We start from the raw sequence: 9,752 nt of genomic DNA on the forward strand, positions 1-9,752 counted from the left end.
AGGCAAGCCATTTCGGAAGTGGATGCCGCTCCTGCTTCCAGGCTTGATTTAGTCGGGAAGCTCCAGCCAACACTGTCCACCGTGGGTGCCCATTACCACGATTGGCACATCACTGTTACAGTCTTCTGCATCACAGCAACCACGAGTTACCTCTGTACAGCAACGCACAGACCAGTGCTATACCACCTAGAAGAATGTTCATAGCCAAGAATAATTTCTTCATAGCCAAGACTTTTTGTAAGAAACTGAAATGACAATTTTACACATGGACTTCACTTAATAGTCTGCACAGAAATCAAATGGATTGATTTTATGGAAAAATTATTAGAGAAGCTCAACATCAGGAGTCAGAAGCAGGAAGGATTGACTGTGGAACAAACCATCATGGGGAAGTACAAATTGAAGTTTAAGAAAATGAAAAGAAATTCACAAGAAGCAAAGTATTATTTTGAGTCAACTCCATATGGATTGAAAAAAAATCATTTAAGAGCAGGTTTAAGGAATTGATCACCAATAATTGAAGACCAGAGGAGATGTGAATGAAATTAAAAATACCATCCACGAAGACAGCAAAATGTCATTACAAAGACAGAGGAGAAAGGAAAAAGCAGAAATAGATATTAGAAAAAAACTATGAAAATTGCATTAGAATGTCAACAAGCCGAAACAAAGGGAAACGATGCTTAAGTAGAGCTAAAAAGAAGATTTCAAAGGGCAGCTCAAGAAAACAAAGTTTTATAACAAAATGTGCAAAGAGCTATGAAATGTGCAAAACGCTGGAGTTGAGTCAGACAACAAAAAGGAAAGAACACATTCAGAATTTTTCAAGCTGAAAGAACTGAAAATAAAATTTAAGCCTTCAAGTTTCAATACTAAAAGATGCCATGGGAAAAATCTTGAATTATCCAGGAAGCATTAAAGGAAGATGAAAGGAATACACATTCATTGTACCAAAAAGAATGGGTCGATGCTTAAAAATTGCAGAAAGTACCATATGGACAAGAGCCAACAGTAACAAAGGAAGAAGTTCAAATTGTGCCTAAAACACTAGTAAAAAATAAGGCCACAGGAATCAGTAGGATATCCACTGACATGTTTCAACTTATAGATGCAACTCCAGACATCCAGTCTATACTAGGAAATTTGGAGGAGAGCTGAATAACTTGAAGTGATCCATATTTTTTACTATTTCCAAGAAAGATGATCCAAAAGAATCTGGAAATTATTGAATACTGTGATTACTATGACACACGCTTGTATATATTGCTGAAGATCATCCAAACATGGCTGAAACATGTACATTGACAAAGAACTGCCAGAAGTTGGTTTAGAAAAGCATTGCTGATGTCAGATAGATCCTGGCTAAAAGAACAAAATACCAGAAGAACGTCTATCTGTGTCTTGTTGACTATGCCAAGGCATTTAGCTGTGTGGATCACAACAAGCTATGCTTAACATTGACAAGAACAAGAATACTAGGACACTTAATTGCATTTGAAACAAATCTATACCTAGAACAAGAAGCTTTAGCACGAACAGAACAAGAGAACAGTGTGTGATTTAAAATCAGGAAGGTTGGGCTTTCATGGTACATCCTTTCTTCATACCTATTCAATCTGTATACTGAGCAAATAGTGAAGCCAGGTTTTATGAAGAAGAATGTGGCATCAGGATTGGAGAAAGATTTGTTGAGATTATGCATTATGTAGATGACACAAACTTGCTTGCTGAAAGCAAGAAGGACCTAAAGAGCTTGTTGCAGAAGAACAAAGACTTCAATGTTCACTATGGACTACATCTCAACATTAATAAAACGAAGGTCCTTATCCCTGGGCCAATGAGCATCATCAAGACACACAGAGGAAGGATTGAAATCATCAATGATTTTGTCTCACTTTGATCCACAATCAACACCTTTAGTATAAGCAGTCAAGAGATAAAAAGATATGTAGTTTTGAAAAGGTTTATTGTCAGAGACCTGTCCAAAATACTCAAGAACACTGTATCAGTTTGAAGACTAAAGAATGTCTGATATGGGCCAGTGTCTTTTCTATTATTTACTGTTTCTGAGAGCTGGACAACTAATGATGATAGAAGAATTGATGCCTTTAAGTTGTAGTGTTGGTGAAGAGTACTGAATATGTCATGGACTGTGAAAAGAACAAACAGGTATATTTTGGAAAATGTTCATCTGGAGGGCTCCTTGGAGATAATGATAGTATAGTTTCGTTTTTCATAGTCTGGACATGTTTCTAGAAGAAGCTATTCCTTGGAAAGTGTTATCATGCTTGGAAGGATAGAGTGTCAGTGAAAGAGAGGAAAACCTCCATTGAGATGAATTGAAATAGTGATTACAGAAACGGGCTCAGATGTGTCAGATATAGTGAGCATGGCACAAGATAGGACGAGGTCTGGTCTGTAGTTCATAGAGTTGTTTTTAACTCGACAGCACCTAACAACGTTCTTTACCAAGTCAGATGTCTTTTGCCAAATACTTGTTCCTTCTGATGATTTGGTCAATGTATTTGAAAACAAGTCTCACCATCTTCACTTCTAAGAAACATTCTAGTTTCACTCCATCCCACAAATTTGTTTGTTTTTCTGGAAAAAAACAACATGACTATATCATGGTCAGCATTCATCAACAATGATAATTTAAAGGTATCAACTTCCACAAGTCTATGTTTTTATTGCTATGCATTGTTAAGTTGGAACCGAATCATAGCTGACACTCCAACAGGTGTTCAGTGGCTATAAATTGCATAGCAGGAGATTATCTACGTTTTGCCTATGGAGCTAGTGTATTTAAACTGCATACCATTCGGTTGGCAGTGCAATCTCGACAATTAGACAACTAGAGCTTCTTATGTGTATCTGAGGCAATTAAAAAACAGCATGACATGGACCAAATACACCTAAGTCTTTAGAGTTACCTCCTTGTTCTTTGATGTTTTTAAGAGACTCTTAACAATAGATTTTCCCATTACAGTATAATTTTATTTCTTGACTGCTGCTACTATTGGTGCTGATTGTAGATTCAAGTAAAATAAAATCCTTAACAGCGTTAATCTTTTTTCCCTTTATCATGATGTTAACTTACTAGTCCAGTTGAGAATTTATTTTTACTAGTTTAATTACAAAATTCTAATACAAATTCAAACAAATTCTTTCCATTTCCTTCAGGCCCCCACCCATCAAATTGTACAACCCAATGATTAAGCCCCCATTCCCCCTACACATCCACATCCCTCTGCTTCCAGCTTCTCCCACCCCTCCTGGTTCCTTATACTCATTCTACAGTAACGGTCTTACACAATAGTTATCCTTGTGGGACTGAGTTGGCCCCTGCTTTTATTTTGACTGATGATATTGTGGTTTTCCATCATCTCTTTCAACAGATAGAGTTTATTTGATTCCTATGTATTCCATCTGGTAAGGCTTACAGGTAAAAATCAGTGGATTTTTTTTTATAAAAAAAGGTAATTGTAATGAATTGGCCATTTTTCATACAAAATTCTATCATGCAAGCTCTACCCTCTTATTTTGTGACACAACTATTAATGAGCACACCAAACCAGGCAATGGAAATGTAATATGTAATAGTTGTTGTTGATTGTTGTCAAGTTGACCATGACTCATAGTGACCCTATGAACAAAAGGCCTACAGCCTTTCTATAACTCACCATTTATTAAAGTTCATAGAGTTTCCAGAGGCATATTTTTTAGGAAGTGTATGCCACTCCTCCTTTCAAAATTATGTAGTAGAAGAACAAGAACAGCAAAGTAATATTCTGAATAAAAGTAATTTCCTCATTTCCAGCTCCAATCTAGAATATTTATCTTTCACACAATAGTTAAAAGCCTAGAAATTATTACTTTTATAAAATAAGCATCAAAAATTAAACAAATGAACCCATAATTTAAAGAGACTTGTGGAAAGATAGTTATATATCTTAGTTTCTAGTCAAAGAGAAAAATGTTGGTTAAAATGAATGAAGAGGAGGGTAGGAGCAGAGGGGTGAGAATGGACGGGGGTAATCATAGGGTCACACAATTTGATAGGTAGAGGGAGGGGCAGATAAAGTAAATGGGAAAAGATTTGGTGTAAAAATCAACATATAAAACAAGTATAAAATAAAAATATCTTTAAAAAAATTAGAAACAAAATGAAAGAAGAGCAGAAAAAATGAATATAGTAATGCCGTGGAGAAAATGCACCTGTTTCTCACAGAATCCCTTAAGGGAAACTGGAAAATATTATCTAAAGACTTTGGTGTAGGAGGAAAATAAAAAATTTCATTCTGATATTCAAATTAATTGAAGCCAGGGGACAACATTCCCAGCAGATATACTCATTAATCCATTGGCTCTTGGGCATATGTATCTGTGGGTTTTCTCATTAGAACCCTCTCCCAAAAACTAGTGTTTAATCTCCACTGAGAGGAAAAAATATTAAAATAAAATCAACTCAACACAAGCAGGCCATATCAAAGAAGAAGAAACTGACTGTGAAGATACCATATGGTAATATGTTCAGTATTTTGCTTATTGCTACTAGAAATGTAGATTTTTATTTAAAACGTAGACTTAATTCACTCACATTTTGCATCATTTAAAGTTATCATTGTGTTAATTGATCAATTTGTTTATATCTACTCTTTTGGACAATAGATATTCATTAGGGATGAAGAATGTTACTGCATAAATTGGTCAACTGTACAAATAAATATTTAATTAGTAGGCTTATATTGTTAACTAGTGAATTATTTGTTATCAATATATAGTAAAATGAAATAATTTTAACTTTTGAAAATATCTACAAACTAAATTCAAGTAGTGATAGAACTATAAAAAGACTATGCTTTCCAAATATTTATTAAACAACTATATTGTGGAAGAAGTCGATTTCAGATGTTTCCGGTAATAATATAAAATTATTAGAATTATAATCTTTAAAAAAATTCAGAAGTTAAATGTAACAAAAAATATCTTGAAAAGAGAAAGAAAATTAATTATTCTGATGTATATTATACTACTGTTTTAACAGCTATGGATGTTAGCATTATTATTACTGTCATTTTAAAAATGACAGAACTAAATCTTAGAGGAATTAAATGATCTTTTCAAAACTGCACAGCCAGTGTGTTTCAAGCGTATGGCCCTATCAAACTCTACTCCTTAATTTTGTAATGCACCAGCCTATCTAAAAATTAAGGGGGAAAGAAAACAAACCAAAACCTAGGGTAGCATATAATACTTGGACTCAAGACATAGACATGCAGTGGTATTTGCCAATTGACTGAAGAAGAAGAATAGACAGGGATAAATGTCCATCTCTTACACTCTAATTGGATTTCCCCAGACTATCTCAACACTAGCATAGACATGAGAGGAAATGAGACATCAAATACAGATCTTATATTCCTTGGACTGTTTCCTGATATGAGAAATGTCAACTACCTCATCTACACTATCCTTCTGAGCTACATCATTGCCCTCTTTGGAAATACAATCTTGATTCTCCTAATCTGTGTGGATTCTCGACTCCACACTCCAATGTATTTGCTCCTCAGTCAACTCTCTGTCATGGACTTGATTCTTGTCTCCACAACTGTTCCTAGGATGGTCATTGACTTCTGGATGGACAAGAAAAATATTTCCAAGATTGGCTGTGGAATACAGATGCTGTTTTACATAACCATAGTAGGCTCTGAATGTGTCCTCTTGACTCTGATGTCCTATGATCGCTATGTCGCTGTCTGCAACCCACTGAGGTACTCAGTCATCATGATCCCCAGAGTTTGCCTGCAAATGGCTGCTTTCTCCTGGGTTGTAGGCTTTCTAAACTCCTTGGTCCATAAGGTTTACACTATGAATTTACGAATCTCTGAACCCAGGGAGATACACCACTTCTTTTGTGAGGTTCCAGCTATCCTGAAACTCTCCTGTGAGGACACTTCTGGGTATGAAATGATTTTGTCACTGGTATAGTGTTCATCCTGATTCCCTTTGGGCTCATTCTGGCCTCCTACAGTCTCATTTTCTTGACTGTCTCCCGTATGAAATCTCAGAAGGGGAAGAAAAAAGCCCTGGCAACTTGTTCCTCCCATCTCATGGTAGTGAGTCTATATTTAGGCTCAGGTATTTTTGACCTCATGGTGTCTCCAGCCATGTATTCAGCAGAGGAAAGCCAGGCTGTCTCCTTGTTCTACAACATTCTCACCCCTATGCTAAACCCCATCATCTATAGTCTGAGAAACAAAGAAGTGCTGGGGGCTCTAAGGAAAGTGCTGGCCGTGAGTATAGGTTTTCAGATAAAAAACATAAGACATTAGTGTTGTACCATTATATATTTAGTCCAATATTTCACAAAGTCGATGAAAATAATAAAAAATTACATTAACTATTATAGTATTTATAACATCAAAATTATTGGCCCCAAAATTAAAAAATAAAATACAGTTATGAGATGCTGTTATTTCAATATCACACAAATGTTGTTACAAGTATATAAATTTAGAAAGTGGTAAAATAAACACACTAGTTCTCCAAGGATTTATTCTTTATTTTTCTAATTTATGATGTTTTGTTTTTTCTAATTTTGAATGTAATAGACATAATGTAATCATATATAATAGATAAATGTGATTTTGACTGTCCTAGACATTCATTTAAAACATGTAATATAAGTCCCAGTTCTATAACTAACCAGAGTTAATCACTTTTAAATATTGGCATATATACCTCTAATAAATATTGTAACTGCTTTTATTGATTTCCTATAGATTTATTGTTGTTGTTGTTATTATATGCTGTTGTATCAGTTACAACTTATAGTGACTCTATGTACAACTGCTCTGAACCTTGTCTTACCCTGATCCAATCTCACCAACTCTGACACACTTAACCCCATTATCATAGTATCAGTGTGTCAATCTATCTCATTCAGGTTCTTTCCCTCCTGTGCTGATCCTCTACCTTTCCAATTATGGTGTCCTTCTACAAGGACTGGTCCCTCATGGCAGCATGCCCAAAGTATGTGAGACAGAGTTCCACAATCCTTGTTTCCAAACAGCAAATTGATTTCACTCTCTCCAGGACCGATCTGTCTGTTCTGTTGCAAGTCTGTGGTTTGTTCAATACTCTTCTCCAGCATCATAACTCAAAAACACCAATTCTTCTTCTGTCACACTTACTCACTGTTCAGTTCTCAGATGCATATCAAGAAACTGAGAAGACCATGGCCTGGATTGAGCACATCTTAGTCTCTAGATTGACATCATTGCGCTCTAACACTCTGGAAAGATTCCTGGCAGTAGACTTCCCCAAAGCAATTCGTCTTTTGATTTCTCGACTGCTAGTGCCAAGAGTATTAATTGTGGACCCAAACAAGATAAAATTATTAAGATCTTTTCTCCATCTATCATGATTTTGCCTACTGCCCCAGTGATGAGGATTTTTGTTTTCTTGATGCTGAGATGCAATTCATATTGAAGCCTGCAGTCCTTGACCTTCTGAGGCATCTGTTTCAAGTCCTCCCTAAGTTTCATAAGCAAGGTTGTGTCATCTGCATAATGAGGGCTGTTGATGAGTCTTCCTCTAGTTCTGATGTCACTTTCTTCTTCAGAAAGCCTAACCTCCTAAATAATCTATTCCACATATAATCTATTCCACATACAGATAGAAATTGTATGGAGAAAAGATAAATCCATGATGCATTCCTTTCTTGATTTTAAACCATACAGTGTTTCTTCACACTGTTCAGACAACAGTTTCCTGGTCTTAGTCAAGGTATGGCACAAACAAGTGTTCTTGGAGTCCCATTCTTCTCAATGTTAGCCACAATTTATACGATTCACATAGTTGATAAAACACAAATAGACATCCTTCTGGTATTATCTGCTTTCAACCAAGATCCATTTGACATTAGCAATATCAGTGTCATGGTCTTCTTTAAACCCATTTTATACTTCTGGGAGTTCCCTTTGATTTACTAGTCATTTCTGGATAATATTCAGTAAAATTTTGCTTGCATGTGATCAATATCAGTGACATTATTAGACAATTTTCACATTTTGTTGGATTATCTTTTGGGGGGATGGAAAGAAATATGGATCTTTTGCAGTCAACTGACCAGATAGCTGTCTTCTAGATATCTTGGCACAGCCTGGTGAGTTCATCTAGGGCTGCATTGTTTATTGAAATGCATCAATTGGTTTTTTATAAATTCCTGAAGTTTGGGTTGTTTTTTTTTTTTTGCCAATTCCTTGAGAGTAGTTTGAACTTCCTACTATGAACCTACGAGATTGGAGGTTGATATATATAGGTAAAGGGGGTGTGTGTGTGTGTGTGTGTGTGTGTATAGATAGATGGATAGATAGATATTTGGATGGATAGATAGATAGATAGATAGATAGATAGATAGATAGATAGATAGAGAAAGCAAGAGAGCGTGTGCACTAAGGGCAAGAAGCTGTGCAGCAATCCTGAAAGCATGCAGTTCAAGGCCGCCAGCCACTCCATGGGAGAAGGATGGGAAATCTCCTCCCATGCAGTTAACTGCCTCTGAAAACCAGAGGGTCAGCTATCGGTCAATTCTGACTCTACATTGTTGTTGTTGTTGTTATGTGCCGTCGAGTTGCTTGCGACTCATAGCGACCCTATGTACAACATCCCTAAACTCTACTCTGTCCTGTGCCAATCGCACCACCTCCGATACACCCATCACGATTATCCCAGTCACTGAATCAATCCACCTCATAGGGGGCCTTCCCCTTCTGCGCTGTCCCTCCACTTTACCAAGCATGATTTCCCTCTCCAAGGACCAGTCTCTCCTTGCAACATGTCCAAAGTATGTTAGAAATCATCCGCCACATTCCAGGTAAATGTGGACTCCCCAGGGCCACAGCGCAGGATCTGTTCGAAGGCCCCATAGAGGGAAAAAAAAGGAAATCCCGGCAAGCACAGAAGAAGGACAGCAAGGGTCCTGAAATCACCCGCCACATTCCAAGTAAATGTGGCCCTTGGGCTGTTCTACCCACATAATGCCCCTCAAAGAAATCCAAAAACACGTCTGAAATTTCAAGAGTGTTTATTATATTATTTTCCATGTGTGGAGACTTTTCTCCTTCCTCAGGAAGGTGGTGAAGGAAAAAAAGCCCCGAGTTTCCCCTCTCACTCAATAATTACTTGAATTTATAGCACAGTCACACATTTTATAACCAGTATAGTCACAAAAATATAATAAAGAGTGACTCACCAACTGATGAAAATTGTGGATTGAGTAGAGCACTGATGAAGTAATTTCTAATAACACCCACAACATAACATGAGTTATTTCTCATATATAACACCCACAACATAAAACTGATTCTCATGAAGTCAGTCATGACTCCACACTCCTTTACCCACTTCTACCAATTTTAACACCAATTAACCTTTTCAAGGGACTCATTGATCTGCTATAACAATCCCTTGTCCAATAATCCCTTGCAGTTCCACACAGAACTAATAGGACAATACTCACAATTAGGAGATTTATTGTGCTTCTTAAGGAAGCTAATAGTTTATAATTCAGTATGGAAACAAGATGCATTTTTTTAAGTCAGTACACAGAACAATCTCACTGATTTCACATGCAAGCAAGATTTTACTAAAGATTATCCAAAAACGACTGGAACAGCACATCAGCAGAGAACTACCAGAAGTCCAGGCTGGGTTTAGAAGGGGTCATGGTACTAGAGATATTGTAG

The sequence above is a fragment of the Elephantulus edwardii genome, unplaced genomic scaffold (assembly GCF_000299155.1).
Source record: "Elephantulus edwardii isolate Elephantulus edwardi_28Jun2011 unplaced genomic scaffold, EleEdw1.0 scaffold00221, whole genome shotgun sequence".
In the NCBI taxonomy this organism is placed as follows: domain Eukaryota; kingdom Metazoa; phylum Chordata; class Mammalia; order Macroscelidea; family Macroscelididae; genus Elephantulus; species Elephantulus edwardii.